The following is a 20,842-nucleotide window of genomic DNA, read 5'->3' as shown; positions in this document are numbered from 1 at the left end:
TGAAAACAAGGTTTGATCTTTGGTTTCATTTTATAATACTGGACTTATTTTTCTACGAAGGTTTGATCGTTGAGAGTGTTTGAACAAGAGAGAAAAGTGTATAAATGTTCATGCCTGTATAGTGTGTAGTGAGGGGTTTTACAGCTGGCTACTTCGCAGATTTCGCTTATCGCGGGTTATTTTTAGTAACTCTCGCGATAAACGAGGGACCACTGTATTTGCATATTCTGGTATAGTATGCTGTGTATATGTAAATTTAATTTATCTGACTACTTTTTAGATTGCAGTTGTTCTACTGTTCTTCTTGCCTTTTTACCGACTATTAATATAACAACATAACAGGCTGATTCCCTTCCCACATATGATGGTCATTGATATTGCCTTCTAATTTACATTTAAAATGGCTTCTAAAGTGAGTTTTTCTGTCAATACGTTGTCAAGAAACCCACACAGGATTTCAACCAGGTCATTACTATTGTTTGTGGCACTCAAATGAGGTAGGAGAACTGTCACAGCATTGTAATTGCTGGTCAGTGACTCAGCTCATGTTTACCTACTGAAATGGGGTTTTGTAAAAGAGGACATGGAATTTTATATTTAAAAACATAATCAACAAAAGAACAAGCCCATTGCCTCTGCATTAAAGAAGGTAAGGTGCTTCAGTTACTGCCCTTAGGATACAGTCCAGATTGGAGTTCTTCTGCTACATACAATGCAGTTGTTACAAAGAAAATGAATGCTTGACCTTGTTTTGGGCCAATCCCAAAGCACATACTTGTGTATAAAGAGCTTTGAAAACATAACTTTGACTTCATGCAAACTATGAAGGCTTTCCAGCTCATGTACAAGTCGAGATTTTTAGCATGTTGAAGACAAGGCTGCAAAAGAATGATGAAGATTATTTTACCTTTTCTTTCTCTGATAGTTACAAGTAGTCAGAGTGTGGAAAAGAGGCACGATGGCCACGGATCAATGACATCGCAGTGCAATGCGGCACTTCAGCCATTGAGCTTGCAATTGAAATCTGCCCGGTTATCTACGCTGGCTACAATGAGACCCTCCTGATCCTTAAACACATGTTGGACCCACTTTGTCGAGCCACCCTAGATCAATCTGTGACTCCACCAGTTGCTCGTTTTCACTTTCCACTAAATATGACCCACGGCTGTGGAAGCATATTCAGGACCACCAGCGCTCCTGGGACAGGTATATTCTCTGACTTTTCCAGCATTGAGACAATGAACATCAGTGGTGTGGTCCAGTCTTTTGAGCCCACAACAGGAAAAATTTCCTACAAAACTGAGTTGATGTACTACTATTCCTGTTCCTACCCCTTAGAATATATGATCAACTACACCCAGCTTAATGTGTCAGCCACCTCTATCATAGTCAAGGACAACAATGGCAGTTTCATCAGCACCTTGAGCATGAAGCTGTTTAGTGATGCCAACTACACCCAACCACTGGTAATCCCACAGTGGGGAATTGAACTGAGGACCGATGTGTATGTTGAGATCAAGGCCACCAACCTCACACGCCAGTATAATGTCCTGCTGGACCGATGCTATGCCACCATTTCCCCTCTGCCATCCAACTCTAGCATCTTCAACTTGTTTGTCTCCTGCTCTAAGGATCAGTTCACAAACATGATTGAGAATGGAGACAGCCAAAGAGCTCGCTTTAAGTTCCCAGCCTTCCGCTTCATCGAACACGAGAAGGAGCCTGTGTCCACCTACTACATCCACTGTGTCATTCGTCTATGTGAAAGGAGCACCTGCAGCACATTCAAGCACTGTGCACAAAGAATGAAGAGGAGCACCCTTGATACTTCTGAAGTGGGCATAACCAAGGCTTACACCATCATCTCTCCAAAGATCATTACCAAAGCTGAAAATGTTGAGTCCAAAGAGCAGCCAATTGTTGTAGAAAAATATAATTCTGATGTCGGGCTCGGTGTGGGTGTTGGTGTCCTTGCCTTTGCTTTCTTAATTGCTCTCATTATTGCAGCTGTGTTTTATAAAAGGTTCAGGAAACATTAAAAAATAGTAGGGAAAACAGCAATCAAATGTCAAATTCAAATATTTGTAAGATTTGTGAATGTGTGTGAAGTCTTTTAAAGCAGTCAGAGTATCCTAAAAAAAAGCTTTTTGTCTTTCGCAAAGCAACTTGTCAACTTTCTGTCTAAGACTAACCATTACAGCATTGATGATACTGATTTTTGAAAATGACTCTAAAATCCAGCATTGACTTTGTAATCTCTATACTCTATTTATTTATATTTACATTGATGTGTCAAAGCATAGGTCAAAGGCTCATGCTTTTTAGGACTTATTGTTCCTCGTGCATATCTGTAGATAAAGTTATCAGTGTGCCTGTAGGACAGGGTTACGAGTCCAAGATGCATAAATACAAAAAAGGTAACATGACAATATATCCTGTAAAATCCATGAACTTGTATATTAGCTTGAAAGAAATGTAGTTTGCACAATATCTAAAGGATGGAAGAGATAATATATGTAAAACATAATTAAAAAAATAAAAGCAAGAATACCAAATTAACTATATTGTTAATAAAGCTAATTGAGATAAAGATATCCTGATGTAAGAGAGGCTTGAGAACAAATTACACTAAACCCAAAATTACAACAAAGAAATGTATTCATCAAACTAGAATCTTAGTATGTCAAACTCTAAGGTTTCTCTCCATATCTTTTCCTTTGTGAAAGTACTCACTGGTTTTTCAAACTGACGTCATGCCCCATAAGGCCAGTGTATATGTCAGAGGAGGAAGCTGCCTACCTATGTGCAGTATATCTCTGACCCCACTGGGCTACAACTGCCCCATTGCTGTGTGATGTCGTCTGGAGACAGGCTGATAAATGGAAAGAAGAGCCAGAGCTCCCTCGTGAGAGATTCTTGACATGTGACATCTTTAGTAACAACTCCCTGTTTCTCTTTTAGTGCTTTTGTGATGCTAGACGGATTGTTTCCTGCTTCAAATAAAAACAAAGAAAGATATGCCAAAAGTCATCACCATCAAATGATCATTTAAGAATTAAATGCAAAATGCTTTAGATTAGATGGAGGACCTGTAGTTAGGAGTAATTACATAACTTGAAGAAGGTTAAAATTGTAAATTCATTTCAAAGTACCTCAGTTATCTAATTATGATAAAACTTATTAAAGTTGGCTATAGGTAGTTTTGGTCACTTACTAAAATCCTGGTTAATCGCAAATGAAACAACCACATCACATCCTGGAAATATAAGACAGGCAAACAGAGAACATTAAATCTTCTTTGACTGGAAACACTGTTACTGTTTCAGCTGCTGTTGTGATACACTGACTGAGATGGCCATGAAGTATGAAAGTTCACAATACAAATGAAATACATAAATCACAACTACAAAACAAAGCCAGAAGTGAAAATAAGAATGAGAATAGGTAAATCTAAAATTTAATATCCATTTGGCAGGTTTTGGATCCATCCAGTTCTCAAGTAAGTTAAGTTTACTTCAAAAAATTTCACTTCAGCATTTGGGTCCATAGCGACGCCATACCAGTTGTAAATGATGGGCTAGTCAGCACTATCTGTCAGTGAAATATAGACTGGATAAAAGTGAGGTGGAAAATTCAGAGTTTCAACAGAAACATTTGGCATTGTTGTACAGCCTTTACTGTAAACCTACCCACATATGCGGGTCACTTTCACACACAGCACATGGAGCAAGTTATTCACGGGCTTCATACTAAACCCCGAACCTGATCAGATCATTATTTTTGCTGTAGCAACGGGCAAATCTGGAATTGAACCACTTCCCAGAGTCATGCAGGATTTGATCTATGGCAGTTTAGCACCAACAAGGTTTGGCAGGGAAATGATAAGAGCCAAAGACCAAGAGGAAGGAGGCCCATTTTTTGATTGGTCTCCTGTGTATAGGTATTATATATTTTGAGATATATTCTCTAAGGCTTTATTCAAGGGAGTTTAGTTTACTGGGAAGTCAATTTATCTGCTCGACTGTCCCTGACTCCAGCTGGCATGTGCATGTATGTACATAGCAGATTGAATTTCATTTATGCACAGAATGGAACTTAAGTTCAATCTCAGAGACAGAGATCCTCTGGAGGCAGAAAAGCTCACTGGCTGAGTTAAATTTCAAAGATATTTTTCTTGTTGGCTTGCAATATACTACAAAAGAAGAGAAAGGGACAAAAACAAAGTTGTTTGCTCATTCTGAAGATACAAAAATAGATACAAAATGAGGTGAACAGGTCTGCTAACTAAGAGTGATCTTTTTAGGGTTAAGAAAAACAAGTCCTTAGATTTAGATTAGGTAAATAGTGTAAAAGTATTAAAACATTGTCCCAAAACTTGCAATGAGTTGGGTAGAAGGACAAATATGAATTGTGCTAACATGTTAGCTTGCCAGAGGAGTCCCTAACAGCCATGAAGTACTCTATTAATTCTCAGATGATATATACTTAATAAGCTCCTCCAGAATACTATATTTTTATCTTCTCTCTCAGTGGTTACCACCTTGGCTGCATAACACAAATGGAGAGACCACAGAACAATTTTCATCTAGTAGATGAGCACTTATTGTCAGCAGCACCAGTGATGGTAGAAATCTAGCTAGCTAGCTAACAACAGATTGATTTTTAGGTACATAAAGTGACACTTTAGATGCTTTATCGCATTAGTTCATGCATCATTGTGCTGTTCAGTATTTGCAAATTGTCATTTCAGGCAAGTGCACAACCTGTTCTTTTCTGTGAGATACCACTCTGTTAAAATTCAAATGCTACATATGGATTTATGTAAGCTATGTCTTTACTATGTGAAAGGATATCGAATAAAAAAAGAAATATTGAAATTGACTACCTACTGTTAGTGTTGCTCATGTCATTAGCAATAGCTCATTGTGCTGTTAAGCATGAATGACACCATATCTGAAGAAGAACTACAGTTCCTCTTAGCTAGCTGGCTAGCCAAAAGGCTATTTAGAGGCTTTTGTCCAGATGCAGGGCTGAAAGGTCTAAAAAGGGGGCTAAGGTCTGAAAATGTAACAGACTCAACATTAATCATACTGTATTTTTTATTGAAATCAATATGATACTTTCTGGTTCACACTCAGTAGCTAAATATTTATGTATAAATGGTAGGTAGTTTGAATCGCAGAATCTGAGAAGAAATAAACAACATACATAAAACAAAACAGCTGCAATATAAGCCTGAAAAGGAAAAAGAAACTATCTGACTTCTTTGATATTTCATTACAGATACTTAATATTAGTGTTCCATATCCTTGTGACGGCCTATTACGACCCGGCTGTGCTGATATGGTTACACCCAGTGGCCTTCAGAAGCGGTAGTGAGATGACGGCTGAGCTACAATATGCTAAACATATTATGTGAGTTTATGACTGAACAGCAGGAGGCAGGCAGGCGGGAATCAGGAAACAGGAGGAGGAAGGCCTGCTGTCCATAAACATTGCCGTGTATGCATGTGTGGGAAAGTTTGTGAATGTATAAGAATGTTCCTGAGAGAAAAAGAGAAAAAAATAAACATTTTGAACCCCATAATTTTAATCATTTATTCTTTGGTAGGTTTATGCATTAAGGCCTGATTCTCACAGTAATAATAATAAGAGAAACAAGATCAAATAAATTTAGTTTTTATATCATATACGAAGAAAATTTTGTAATCCATGTTGACTGAGGTCTGTCTCCTTATCTTTTTGTTACCCTTCCTCACTGTGTGCAGATAGTGAAGATGGAAGGGGAAAATAAAAGCATGCAGTTTCAGATCCATAAATCTGGACTTCCCTGCAGAGAGAGATGAAACTGCCTCCTAAGGAGCTGGCATGGGCAGACAGTGGGAGCCTCATATCTCATATCAGCAGCACATGGACATCCTGCAGTTTGAGTTAGAGATGGACAACCTTACTGCTCTCTCAGTCACTGTCTATGTTTATGTTTAACTTCCAGTCTCCAAATTTACTCCCTTTTTCTCTGGCCTTTAGTCCAATAAAATGCCATACGAATGACAAATGATTTTATAAACATATTTTGTTTGTAAAACTGGTTTATCTTGCTCTGGGTCATATCAAACCCGGTCCAATGGGCACTGTAGCTCCTTAAATTCAGGACTGAGCTTGGGAAAACTCCTTTTCAGTTTTTATGCTCAGATCATCTGGAACTCTTATTCAATCTAAATTCATGACTACAAGCCATATTTTACAATATTAAACTATTTATGGGAATTACAATACAAACAAACATTGAAAATGGTCAGGGGAGATAGGATTAGAAATGAGTACATCAGAGGGAAAGCTTACGTTGAGTAGTTTGGAGGTAAAACTATACAAGCGTGGCTGAGATGGTTTGGACATGTGCAGAGGAGAGATAATGGATATATTGGGCAAAGTATGTTGAATATGAAGCTGCTCGTCAAAGTCAATTAAAAACTTAACATCACTGAAAATGAAGGCTAGTCTCCTGTGATTTTTTTTAAAAAGTTGATTACATTGAATTAAAATTTGTTAATGTCTGTTAAAAATATCAAAGTCTATTTTTGCAAGGTCTGATTGCTAAACACTAGACAGCTTCACCAGGCTAAAGGTCCTTGGTCATATGTGATTCAATGGAAATAATAATGTTATGAATATTGTAAATGCTGAGACCCTAAATGAGGCTGAATTATGACATTGTGTGGGCCAAACATCAGGACATTAGCAATGTAAACACATTGGCTGTTGCAGCACAATACCATTAACAGTTTTGTTACCACTTGTGATATCTGAAGAGTCCAGTATCCCATCAGAACAGCTTGTCATATGGTCAAATAATCAAACAGCAACCTCCTGGCTAGTGCTGAAAGCTACAGTTGCTGGAATGACTGTCCACTTAGACTATGCTTAAGGGGAGGGCCCTTAGACACCCATGTTAAAATGTCCAATTTGATACAAATAAAAGCATCTCTATATCCTGGTCATTCAGGCCTGTTTACACTGTAGTCAGTTTAACCTCCTCCAACTGTCTAACATTACCGTTTCTCATTTATCCATTCAGTCTCTGTAGTATATTCACTGAGCACTTTATTAAGATCACCTTTTATCTTCTGAACTGCCTTAATTTTTAGTGGCATAGATTCAACAAAGAGCTGGAAACATTCTTCAGAGATTTTGGTCTATAGCAGTGGTAGGCAACCTTTCTGATGGCGAGGGCCATTTAAAATTTCCTCAGAAGTCAGTGTGCCGTATGATTGCATTAGCAATAAATTTAATAACGCTCTATGAACAGTTACACAATATATAGAACCACTTTATAGAATTATATTTGTTTGCAGATGTTGGCAGCTATCAGCGAATAGTTATCAGCTATTTTGAAACAAAAAAGACACTTTTTATCCATAACAAGAACTCCATAACAGCAAATGAACTGTACAACGGAAAATACAAATGCTATTTATGGTCTCCTCACAACAATGATAAGAAAAATAAACTAAGCCAATATGGCATGTTTGTTAATACAGAGACACATATGTTAATGTGATCTCTGGCTACCTGAGGACACAACCTGAGATATGTAGAGCCAAGTACTGTCAATAAGGCCTGTGCAATGTTCTGAAGACAGTTAAACTTGTCAGGTAGTGATGTCCAGCAGGTGAAAATGAAAGCTCCATGCATTAACTCAGCCAGTTAATGCGAGACAAATCTAGCTGCTCATTAAAGCTTTCTGGTTTGATCAGAAAATAAAACATTGGTCCATACACCTGAAAGTCCCAAAAATGCATTGTGTCTCGAGTCTACGGATGTATCCGTGTATTTCCGTGGTGCTGATGCTGCGCTGAGCGGAAACCTCCTGAAGCTTTTGAAGTGTCGGAATGTGGAAAGCTAACAACGTCCCTCTTACCAGTAGGCCAAGTTATTTTTAGCCAATTACAAGTTGAATCTGGTAGCTGGGGTTGTTAGCTAAGATACCGTCATTAAGAAGAGGAACAACTAATGTGTCTATGCGAGCTGATTTGCGATGTGTACCTCTGGTGCGGCCATTTATTTTTTGATGCACATTCTCAGATTAATTCACTGCGTGTCGTGCCCAGGGCTGGACTGGGACAAAAAAAAAACAGCCCGGGCATTTTGACTAAAGACCGGCCCACCAGGTATTAAAGCCATAAAGCCTTTGAATGAAAACAAACGCTGTTGTGACAGTGATGTACAATCTTGTTGGTATATGTATGATTTCTATACATTTTATGTCAGATAAAAACTTTGGTTGTAAGCTTCAGATAATTATTTGATAACAGCCAGACATTTTAAATGAGAATAAGAAAGTATTTCTTTGTGCCCCTCTTTCCCTGCCCCACCTGGCCCCCCTGGCAGAACTTTGCTAGACCCACCCCTACACAGTTACCAGCCGTCAGCTACATAGAAAAGTATCCTGATGTTATTTGTCTCTCAGAAACAGTTCATAACTTCCCTTCAACTCATTCATGTCACCTAAAAGGTAAACCTGTTTCTCCATCATCTGTTCAGCTCTGATGATTCAGTAAGGACATCTCCTGGTTTCATCTTCATGTTTCCCTCTCACCAGCAGTGTTGGGAAGGTTACTTTTAAAATGTATTCCATTACAGATTACAGAATACATGCCCCAAAATGTACTCTGTAACGTATTCCGTTACGTTACTCAATGAGAGTAACGTATTCTGAATACTTTGGATTACTTAATATATTATCATGCTTTTTACAACTACATGAATGTACTATTGCTGTGATTTATTACTATTACTGAAGGTCCGCGGCTCCGAACCGTAGTAAAGGGACCTCTGGCTAATATGTCGGGTTCTATGTCAGGCTCATAGCTGAAAACTAGCTTTACTTTGTTGTCTGGGTCAAGTTTGCTAGCGAGAGACAGAGAGAGGCGTTGAAAGGCTGCTGCAACGGAACTTATTGTTTCGGAGGAAAACACGAACACAGCGTACAGTCGAGTCTTAACAGCTTACTTACAACTGGGCTCGTCAGGTACTCTTCTTGGCTGAAGTGGTTATTATTATATTTACATGCTTCCAGCTCCCGTTTCTACTCGATGACAGCTCGTACTTTTCCACTCTCATTTTTCTCCCTCCTTGCGTTCACAGACACATAACGGGTATGGCAGTCCATTCTCCCTGCAGCACGGACTACACTGCCCATGATGCTACATTCTTTAGGGCTATGCCTGTAGCATTCTGCCTATTAGCTTAGCACAACAACAACAACAACAAAAAAAGGCGCTCTCTCTCACCCGGGAAACACGCAGTCGCAGAGAGTGCGTGTCACCATGGCAACCGTAACGCTGCCGCCTGGAACAACAGAACTTGGCTGTCAAACAAAACCCAAACAGTCCTGACAGTACCGCCGTGTAATCCATTTATTTCAACAAAGTGACTGTATTCTAAATACCACCTTTTTAAACGGCAACTGTAACGGAATACAGTTACTCATATTTTGTATTTTAAATACGTAACTGCGGCACATGTATTCCATTACTCCCCAACACTGCTCACCAGATATACAAACTGACATCATGGCCAGCAGCTTTACAGCTGTGACTCCAGCAAACATCAGCTGATACTAGAAATTAATATTAAATAAATTCTAACAACAGCTGATCAAGCTTAAACATGCTGCTGTTATTTAGCGTGACATCTAGCGCAAAGTGGGCAATAAACAAACAAGAGAGAAAAGCCGATCAGCTGATCATTGATCAGTTTCATGATTAAAGTAGCAACAGGAGAGGGAGGGGAGAGAATGAGAGAAGAAGAGGCAGCCGTGCAGCAAGACAGAATAACTCCAGCTTTGTGTCTTTTCCCATTCTAGCTGAAGTACGGGACAAACTGCTCCCTTCTCAGCTCAACACGAAACACGTAATAATTTCTCTGAATGCGGGAGGATTCCGTCTTTTTACAGGACGATTGGCAACTCTACTAACTAACCTTATGAATAAAATAAAGTTCACTATCAGTAACATCAAAGCACCCACCCAGCTGTATAGAAACTCTGTCATGCTAGCTAGTACGCAGTACGAGTTATTGTAACTGACTGTAAAAAGTTAGCACAACGAAAATAAACTGCACCTAAACTTGGTTTATATCTGACCCAGATAGACTGCAGGTCATAACTTCTTACCTGAAGTTCAGTTCACCTGACAGTCGGAGCGGCGCTGCCTCGGGTCTCTGCTCCTCCTGCCTCCCCTGCTGGCCTCCACCACTCGCTAATGTTACTGAATCTGTGGAAGCTCCGCCACAGCCACCACCAAACAACTGAGTTATTTTTACACACCGGCCAGCATCTGGCCAATCCACCACCTTTCGTTGTTTATATACTGTTACAAAAAAATAAAATAAAAATAATCGGCCCACCGAGCATGCCCGATGGCCAGTCCAGCTATGGTCGTGCCATCAGTTAACCCTTCAGGTGCCAACTGTGGCACGCGTGCCTGGTCTATAGTGATATGACAACAGATTTGTGAGCTGTAAATCCATGATGCATATTTCTTGTTCCCAAACACCTATAACAGCAGCTTGCACAAACTGCAGCCTCAGTTTTCTGTTCTTAGCTAACAGGTGTGGCACCAGGTGTGGTCTCCTGCTGCTGCAGCCCATCTGCTTCAAGGTTGTGCATTCAGAGATGCTCTTCTGCATACCTTGGTTGTGGTTATTTGAGTTACTGTTGCCTTCCTATTAGCTCAAAGCAGTTTGGCCATTCTCCTCTGACCTCTGGGATCAACAAGGCATTTTCACTAATACAACTGGTGCTCACTGGATATTTTCTCTTTTTCGGATCATAAACATGGCTGTGTGGGAAAATCCCAGTAGACCTGGAAACACTCAGACCAGCCCATCTGGCACCAACAACCATGAAGCTTTCAAAGTCACGTAAATCACCTTTCTTCTCTATTCTAACACTTGATTTTAACATCTGCACGTTCTCTTGTCCATGTTTGCATGATTAAATGCACTGCCATGTGCGAGTTGCTGCCATGTGATTGGATAATAGATATTTGTGTTAACGGGCAGTTAAACAGGTGTACCTAACAAAGTAGCTGCTGAGGCTAAACCTCCTGTATAGCACTCCCCAGCTGACAAATTTTGTTTGCATAACCTTGTTTCCTATGTTCTTCTAGTTTTTCCTCGTGTTCCTGTCATGTTTATTATTGATCGCCTCCAGTATAAGCATGTTTTTCTGTTTTATGGACTTTTACTGATATACCAGTGTATATGACTCCTGCCTGGAAATAAGTCTCAGTTGTCCTCTTCTACTGATTGCTACAACAAAAATGTTAACCTCAACGTTTGAGAAAGTTTAGAAAAAATAAGGATTACCACTTTCATGGAGTTGAGGTTTAAACTAATCTATTGATATAACTAATGAAACTCTATGCTTTCTGTTTCTATTGAGACTTTGTGCTGGTTCTTTTAACATGACATTCACAGTCCTCAGTTTCAAAAGAAAAGGATTTGAGAGTGTAGTGGTCATGTGGTGCAGAAAAGGACCCAAATGTAGAGTCTTTGAGGCAGAAGTTACTAACCAAAAAAAGAAACAAAATAAACAAAACCAACCTTTATATTTGTGGGTCATGAAGTTCATTAAAATTAAAATCAGCTGCAGAATATAAAGGTCTGAAGCAAATGCATATAAGGCATAGGAGAGTAAAATAGGCCTGGAGCATAGACCATCTGACATAGGATAAAGAAAGACAGTGACTATACATAGCAAAGTGCAGACACCTAGGGAGACTAGATACAGGTGGACAGAATCAGGTAATAAGACATCGGGAAGTAAAACTAAAGCGTGGCACAAGAAACAAATTAATATCGACATAAAACAAAGTAACAAGACACAGAGGTAAAGACTTGGCAGCAAGACATAAGAAGACACTGGGGAACTAGACCAAAATGATGAAACTAGTATGAGTAACTATATTAGCAGAGACCAGAACAAACATCAAGTAATAATAGCTAGAGACATGACACAGCAACAATGAGCCTGATACAAAATGAAAGTACAGAATACAATGGAATGAAAAACCCTGGGAATAAGAAGAAACAGGAAATAACAAGAATAAACACTAGAACTGGTAAACAGAGGCCAAGACAAAGAACAACACAAACCTATTCAATTCAATTTTATTTAAATAGCGCCAAATCACAACAACAGTCGCATCAGGGTGCTTTATATTGTAAGGAAGGCCCTGCAATAATACATACAGAGAAAAACCCAGCAATCAGATCACCCCCTATGAGCAAGCACTTTAGTGACTGTGGGAAGGAAAAACTCCCTTTTAACAGGAAGAAACCTCCAGTAGAACCAGGCTCAGGGACGATCGGGGCCATCTGCCACGATTGGTTGGGGTAAGAGAAGGAAGACAGGATAAAAGACATGCTGTGGAAGAGAGCCAGAGATTAATAACAAGCAATTTCAATGCAGAGAGGTCTATTAACACATAGTGAGTGAGAAATGTGACTGAAAAAGAAATACTCAATGCATCATGCATCAAACCTAAAAACCAGACTGACGGTTACAGAAGTAAAGAAAAACTGGACTATAAGCATTCTAAACAATGAGATTCTAAAACCATAAACAGAATATTTAATAATAATCCAGAATTCAAAATAAAAAAACAACTCAAGCTTACAGTTCAAAACCCCAGAACCATGACAATATTCTGGATCATAGCTTCATTAAAAATGTACTTACGTGGACTTGGATGAAGCCCGCTAAACCAGTTGAAGTGGAATTTCACACACATGTCGTTTGAGTGCAGCATGTAATAAGTACCACACACAAGAAAATATAGCATTTATAAGGGCATCAAACCCCTGATTGAGCCAAGCTTTCCGTTGGTCTCACTGCTTGTTGAGATGCCAAGTCTTCAAGTGTCCCAGTTAGACTCCACAAACGTGACCCTACAAACTGAAGGGAGATTTATGGTTTGGTTAACAGCATCATGATCTGGGATCATGTGTTTTGGATTTCAGTCTAAAAAAGGTTTTCATTATTTTGATCATTAAAACAAAGCGGGAAACATTTCAGCATTAAATTCTCCTAACCTCAACCAAACACAGTTGTGTTTTCTTTTTAAAGCAATCCAGCCTGGAGTCTGAGTTTGAAATTTCACCCACTTGTGTTCTCCAGTGGGGTGTGTGGCTTTTAGTATATAAGAAACTAACTGAAAAGGACATCTAGTTCCTTCTATTAAGAAAATTAGATGATCTGCTACTGATCCCTCATAAATAACTGAAATGTAAGTGCCACTAGACAAGTGCTTGAACTTGGCTGTGGTAAAGTAGTTTCCACAGGTGTCATCAGATGTAAAACATATGATGAAGAAACAGCTGTCTTATGTGATTTTAAAGGCATAATAAATCAGAGATTACAGGTATAAAAGATAACTTATCTATAATTGGGCATTAAAATGGGTAACAAATAACAATAATAATATTAGAAGAAGAAGAAGAAGAAGAGAACAAGATTCGGAGCAATTCTGGACTGCATCATTGCATAGGTTATCAGCAGAGTCTCTAAATTTCTTTCACTGTGTAACCCACTTCAAGGTCCAACCTATGTTTACAGTACAAAGTGTATAACTACACAAGTAATCCAAACCACATGTCCAAATCAGTGGGTATTCCCCACTTTAAATCCAGACACAATGGGTCTGGGCCATATCTTAGAACAATTCTAAATCAGTAGATTTTTATTAAATATACTACCCACCCACATGGCTCTCGACACAACAGTTTTGCTGAGTTATTTATACAGTACATTTTACTTCAATTGTTTTCTCATCTTCTCTACATTCCTTTGATTATTTTACAAAACCAATAACCACACAGTCATGGCTGCGATGGATGTGTCAGGATTGCTTTTGTCAGGACTTTCATCACATGTTAGTAATGCTCTAAGACCAACTGTGAGTAAAAAGTCATAGTTGTTTCACATGATTTCACAGAAGTCTGTTGGATTAAAGCAATAGCACACAGTAAATATCCAAGAAAATTCTGACTGCACTTTCAGCGTAAACTATACTTAACTTGCAATTCAATAAGACTGGACTTTACAAAAGGTGAGCCTTTATTGCGGCAGCTACACAAACGTGCACTAAATGAGGGAAACAGCAAGAGGAGAGACTAACATTAAATCTAAACTGAAAAACTAAAATCAATTAAACCTAGATGGACTTGAATACCTGAAGCATGCAAACACAGGAGAGTTTAGCAGGTGATTGAACAATGAACAGAGGGAGACAGAGGACTTAAATACACAGAAGGGTAATGAGGGAAGTGAAAACACGGCAAACACAGCTGACACAAATGAACAGGTCGCCACAGAGGAAGCAAAACTAGACAAACCATAATATAAAATGTCATCAAAACACCAGAAACTCAAAATGCTGGGTCAGAATGACCCAGAACCATGACAACTTCTAATTTAATCAGCGCTGTACCCATTGTCATTGACGCTTGCTCTCTTCTGTGACAGGCTTTTGTTCCTTCTCTCATAACCTTAAGCGCTCTACGTATGCATGTGGGTGGTTCGGGAGATCCTGGAGCAGAGCCTGACAAATAAAAATACTGCTTGGAATTAGTTTGTATAAACTTTATATAAAAATACACTTTAGCAATGATAAAATATCTGTAATCAGTTTACTTTTAAGACAGGCTTGTTTGTTTTTTTTAATCATTTGCATCAGACCTGAGGATCTAGCCACAGCTTTACAAGCAAGAGGCTGTCAAATGGGTGGATTTGTGTGGATGGATGTCTAGGCAAAAAAAAAAAAAAAAGAGGCAGCAACTGTATGATGCTATCATGTCAACATGGACCAAAATCTCTGAGTAATGGCAGATGTACCTAATAAAGTGTGCAACCAAAGACTTGAGAGGCTGAGAGTAGCAGTCCTTATCTAATTTTATTTTAAAAAGCCCCAAGCATTAAATAGTTCCTCACTGCTTCTCACAGTAGACATTTCATCCCTCTGTTAAGGTGAATAAACCCTGTTCTAGTGTAAATAAAAATCGATATAATAAACTGCTGTGGATCATCTGGATAAAAGGGATCTGAAAATCTGTAACAAAATTGGAAGCCAAACAAAATCAAAAAGTCCAAAAACAAAAATTATACAATAATTTTTACTTCCAAAATTTCCAATTTAACTTCCTGGACCCCATTTAGACCAAATGCCTGTACTTCTATAGACACACACCTTGAACCTCACGTTTCTATATGTTCAAGTGTGAGCAGAGAGCGACGTGGTGAGTGAGGACTCCATGTTTATTCCTCCATGGGGAGACAGCTGTCATTGCTGAATTCCTGTGAATGAAGTATGGAGTCCAATTCCTGTGAGCTGGATAATTCACCTACGTTATATGTCTGATTTATCCAACGTGGACACGACACTTCCACAACAGTGCTGAGAATTCACACGAGGCCCAGCCGCGCAGACTCCCACGGAGCCACTAATGCCGGCAGTTTAAGAGGGGCAATCACCAGCAGATATGACGAGCAGCCCGCAAAGGTGTTGAGTTATTTAGATGCCCAATCCAAGCTGTAACAATACCAGAGGAGGTGAAGGAAGAATGTGCCACTGGGGAGCTTTCAGTAACAAATTAAGTAGGATAAATATGAATGTGTTCCTGAATTATAATCAGTGTGTAAATCCCATAAAACAAATGGACAAGCTCAAGATAAACGTCCTTTAGGTTTAGGTATTAGTAGCTGTAGTAGCTAGTTCTATATCAACGTGCCATTTTTACATTTGTCAAAAATTTGTTGTGACTTGCTCAGCAGTTCAGATCAGTAACTTTTCTGTAATTAACTAATGGAAATGTACTGTATGTAAACATTTTCTTGAATGCATAGTATTCAAGAAATACAAACATACATAATTACAATAAGGTACTTCTAACAGGCTTAATAGTGATTATGGTAAGTTACTAATATTGATATTAGTGCTCTTGTAAAATGTCTAAATTACATGAGGTAAGCTGGTAAAACTAGACATGCACATGTATTTATTTATTTATTTTTAACTTAGAATAATGTGATAAGTCATTTTAATTCATGCATGTGACAGAAAACTGGCTAAGCATTTTTTTTAAAGGCACATTCTGTGGTGCTGGAGAGGTGTCTTAGGCTACGTCCACACGTACACGGGTATTTTTGAAAACTGAGATTTTCCGTTTTTGTTTTAAAAAATAATCCCGTCCACACGTAAAGGCAGAAATGAAGGAAAACGCTGCTAGGAACATGCCAAAGTAAAAGGTGGCAATATATTCCTAACCGTGCAGAAATGTTGGCCAATCAGAAGTCTAGAAGCCTCGGTGGGAAAAAGTAAACAAAGCTGGGGCATAGTCAAAGGAGCTTGCAAAGAAAAGCGTCTGGACTTCTTTAAGTTACTTGAAGATGTTTCACCTCTCATCTGAGAAGCTTCTTCAGTTCTACGGTCAAATGATGGAGAGTCCCAGATATAAACCTAGTGGGAGTAACCCCCCACAGAGGGACCAAAGGACCCCCTGATGATCCTCTAATCGCCTGAGCCAAGGTGTGAAACTGGGTGTGGGTCCCAATCAGCCAGAGTTTCGGGTGTGTTCATTGTGAAACCTGGCCCCACCTTATCATGCGAATTCCTGAGATCAGATGGCCCAGGATGTGAGTGGGCGTTAAGGCGTCTGGGAAGAGATCTCAAAACTGGATTATAGATGGCAGAGAGTTGGTGTCGTAAACCCTCGCCTCTGTTCAAAGATGGTCGCTCACAGTGGACATAGATGGCTTCTTTCACTCCTCTTTCAAACCATCTGTCCTCTCTGTCCAAAATGTGAACATTGGCATCCTCGAAAGAGTGTCCTTTATACTTAAGATCTCACAACATGGCTGTGCCATGGGCTCCCCCGTGTCACCTATTGTAGCCAACCTTTACATGGAGGAAGTGGAAAGGAAGGCTCTTGGCTCTTTCAAAGGAAGAGTACCCAGCCACTGGTACAGATATGTGGACGACACCTGGGTCAAAATCAAGACACAAGAAGTGGAATCCTTCACTGCGCACATTAACGCTGTGGATAAAAACATCAAGTTCACCAGTGAAGACACAAAGGACAACTGTTTGCCTTTCCTGGACTGCGCTGTGCACATTGAAGAGAACGGCAACCTCAACATCGAAGTTTACCGGAAGCCCACACACACGGACCAGTACCTCCTGTTTGACCCCCATCACCCTCTGGAACACAAACTTGGAGTAATTAGGACCCTACACCACCGGGCAGAACATGTTCCCTCTAAGCCTGAAGGGGAAAAAAAGGAACACACACATGTAAAGGAAGCACTCAAAACGTGCGGCTATCCTAAATGGGTGTTCTTAAAGTCAGCAAAGAGGCACAGAAAAGAAGACCAGACACCAGCGAGGGAGGATAAGAAAGACAGACGCAACAACATTGTCATCCCCTATGTAGCCGGTGTATCAGAGAAACTCAGGAGAGTTTTCTCCAAGCATGACATCCCGGTGTATTTCAGACCCAGCAACACGCTCAGACAAAAACTGGTTCACCCGAAAGACAAAACGCCAAAACACAGACTTAACAATGTGGTGTATGCTGTACAGTGCAGCGAGGAATGCTCAGACCTCTACATTGGAGAGACCAAACAGCCACTTCACAAGCGCATGGCACAACACAGAAGAGCCACCTCCACAGGACAAGACTCAGCTGTCCATCTGCATCTTAAGGATAAAGGACACTCTTTCGAGGATGCCAATGTTCACATTTTGGACAGAGAGGACAGATGGTTTGAAAGAGGAGTGAAAGAAGCATCTATGTCCACTGTGAGCGACCATCTTTGAACAGAGGCGGGGGTTTACGACACCAACTCTCTGCCATCTATAATCCAGTTTTGAGATCCCTTCCCAGACGCCTTAACGCCCACTCACATCCTGGGCCATCTGATCTCAGGAATTCGCATGATAAGGTGGGGCCAGGTTTCACAATGAACTCACCCGAAACTCTGGCTGATTGGGACCCACACCCAGTTTCACACCTTGGCTCAGGCGATTAGAGGATCATCAGGGGGTCCTTTGGTCCCTCTGTGGGGGGTTACTCCCACTAGGTTTATATCTGGGACTCTCCACCATTTGACCTTAGAACTGAAGAAGCTTCTCGGATGAGAGGTGAAACATCTTCAAGTAACTTAAAGAAGTCCAGAAGCTTTTCTTTGCAAGCTCCTTTGACTACGATGACCTGGATGACTGAGAAGCTTCACAGACACAAGCTGGGGCATAGAAGCCGAACCGAGTCGTATGTGTGGAGGGACAGTAACTGTTTGTGTATATGTAAACATTTAAACACTGCAGAGACTACAATTAACAGTAACAGTATTGTAGAAATTCATTTCACCGAAACAATAACGTGGCGCACAGTGTGAAGTCAAAAAAGGCGCACACCTTTGACGCTGCATTTTCTGCGTTTTTCTCGTCCACACGTAAATGCAAAAACTGAGTTTTCAAAAATATCCACCCTGGCCGGAGTTTTTAAAGATCTCCGTTTTCAGTGACCAAAAACGCCGTTTACGTGTGGACGTAAATCTGCGTTTTCAAAAATACCCGGGTACGTGTGGACGTAGCCTTAATGTCATGAGACTTGCTAGAGTTTCCTCCCTGCTTCGGTTTGTGTCACATCCAGAAAGATGTTTTCTCTCATCAAACATGAAATCCAACTTAGCCTGTCGCTTCTGGGCTTCCTGGGGTTCTTTGGCTCTGCTGAGCAGAGACAGAATTCCTGTGCAGCCCCCCGAAGGCCGGCCCCGAGGCTTCAGTCCTGTTCTCTTACTGACAGTTTTTCTAAGCAATTGTAAACTGTCTCAGGTTTTCACCTACTGTGGCCATGAAACCCAAACTGGCTGTAAAAGCCAAAAACAAACCAAAAAAGAACACGAGAAAAAAATGACTTTGTCCTTAGTCTCTTCCTGCTTGGAGAGCGAGTTATTTGCTGCTTTAGAGCGACGCACTGTTTGCTTTAAAACACACTCAACTCTCTCCAGTATTCATGAGTGGGAGGCCATTGTACCGGAAATGAAGACAGCGCACTGGACTCCACTGCCATGAAAATGAAATGAGCATTTTTCCAGTGCTTTTGCCATATTATACCTGTGGCACAGCTATCAGTGTTGCTGTATTTTACAAGGATAGAGGAAGATAGAGCTGTACTCCATGAAAGGTATTTAAAAGGTCTACACCCTTAGTTCCCATACTCACACATACACACTATCACCCTACATCTTGGCATGTCGGACCTGCAGTGGAGCGTGTAATCGTAACACCATGTCCAAGGCTGGAGAGAACTCACAGGACAAATTGTCCATGTCATCGCCCGCTTCTGGCTGTGAAATACTGGATCTGACATCATCAAGGGCACAGAGGGGTGAGAGGTTGTAGTAGGGTGGGTGCTTATATAGAATACAGAAAGATGGGGGAGTGATGAAGCTGTGGGGAATGTATCTGTAGAAGTCATTACGTCAGGTTTTCTGTGTAGACACTTAACATTATATCTTGGTTTCTTTTTAGCCTCACCGTTGCTTTCTTCCACTTTCTTTTTCTGTCTTCTTAATAATCTGCTTCACATCCTCCTACTTTACCTCTCTCATTCGTTACTTCCTGTTTTTTTCTATATCTGGATTGTCTTCTCAGGATATGTACACTCAGACTCTTCTAATATGAAGCCATGCTACTGTAATAGCTCCAGTATGCAGTTGAGCATTGTCTTGCTCAAATATGCAAGAGCTTCGCAGAAAAAGCTGTCATCTAGGTGGGACTATATGCTGCTCTGAAACCTGTATATACCTTTGAGTACTTTTACCAAAATTCAACCCTCCATTACAGTTCCTTGCATCTTGGTTGTATTGTCCAGAGGGTATGTATCCCAATGCACATCAACATTTCAGTGTAATAGCAACAGTCTTCTTTATTCCCATCAAAGTGACAACAACCCAACAAAAATCTAGTCATTGCAATTTGGAGCTTTTTGTAGTTATGTTTTAAAGTTTGGACCATGCATGTGATTGCAAAAATAATATTAATAAAAGTTTGATTGCACTTAACAACATTCATTTTCCTGAAGTTTACTTTTGTACACTTCCGGGAAGTGAAGATGACTCACAGAGAGCCTTCAGAACAAGAAACATTGCTGTTATTTTCTCATATTTCATAAAATGTGGCAAAATCGGACGTTGATATTAAACAATCTGATGTCAGTGAACTGCTCACGTCTCAGGAGTCTTACTGTATTTGGGAGGAACTGATTTAGAACCTTTTAACTAATAGTGGATGGTAACATATTAAAAAAAAGATTAAAATGCACTAAATAAAGGAGTAAATAAAAACTGAAGCATCACAAGTAAAAAACTGAGTTCATTATGGCACTGACATTTCTTATTAATTGGTTAATATCAGGTGTTGTTCAACTTAGATCAACATGCCTTTTCTGGGGCCTCTGTCATGATTGTTGTAGATGGGCAGCTGCGACCTCAGGAGACCCACTGGCTCGCACTGGTTCTTTTTAAGTGCTTGACAGGTGAAATATGACAACCTAATCTCTCTGTCCCCCTCAGGGACACGGACAAAGAGAAAAACATTAGTCCTGACCTTGGCGTTTCAGATTCAAATATATTCTAGAGGAGACAACCAGTTGACACCCTGTGATCTCCATAGTTTACAATACACGTGTAGATATGTAGATAAACACACATACAGAGGTATTTTCTCAGAAGAGAACAATGACTCCGTTAGGTTAGGGAAAGCAAGTCCACACACAT

At 40.0% G+C, this 20,842-nt stretch overlaps 1 pseudogene; it reads left to right on the top strand.

The window, feature by feature from the left end:
• Positions 1-891: 891 nt before the first annotated feature.
• On the top strand, positions 892-2,039 carry LOC147310988 (zona pellucida-like domain-containing protein 1 pseudogene; annotated as a pseudogene).
• The last annotated feature ends 18,803 nt before the right edge of the window (positions 2,040-20,842 follow it).

The sequence above is a fragment of the Aulonocara sp. 'chitande type north' Nkhata Bay genome, linkage group LG16 (genome assembly GCF_057382095.1).
Source record: "Aulonocara sp. 'chitande type north' Nkhata Bay isolate Kocher_YH1m ecotype deep benthic linkage group LG16, A_spYH_male_GT1.1, whole genome shotgun sequence".
In the NCBI taxonomy this organism is placed as follows: domain Eukaryota; kingdom Metazoa; phylum Chordata; class Actinopteri; order Cichliformes; family Cichlidae; genus Aulonocara; species Aulonocara sp. 'chitande type north' Nkhata Bay.
Note: the sequence above shows the minus strand (reverse complement) of the source record. Positions and strands in the feature narration are given on the sequence as shown.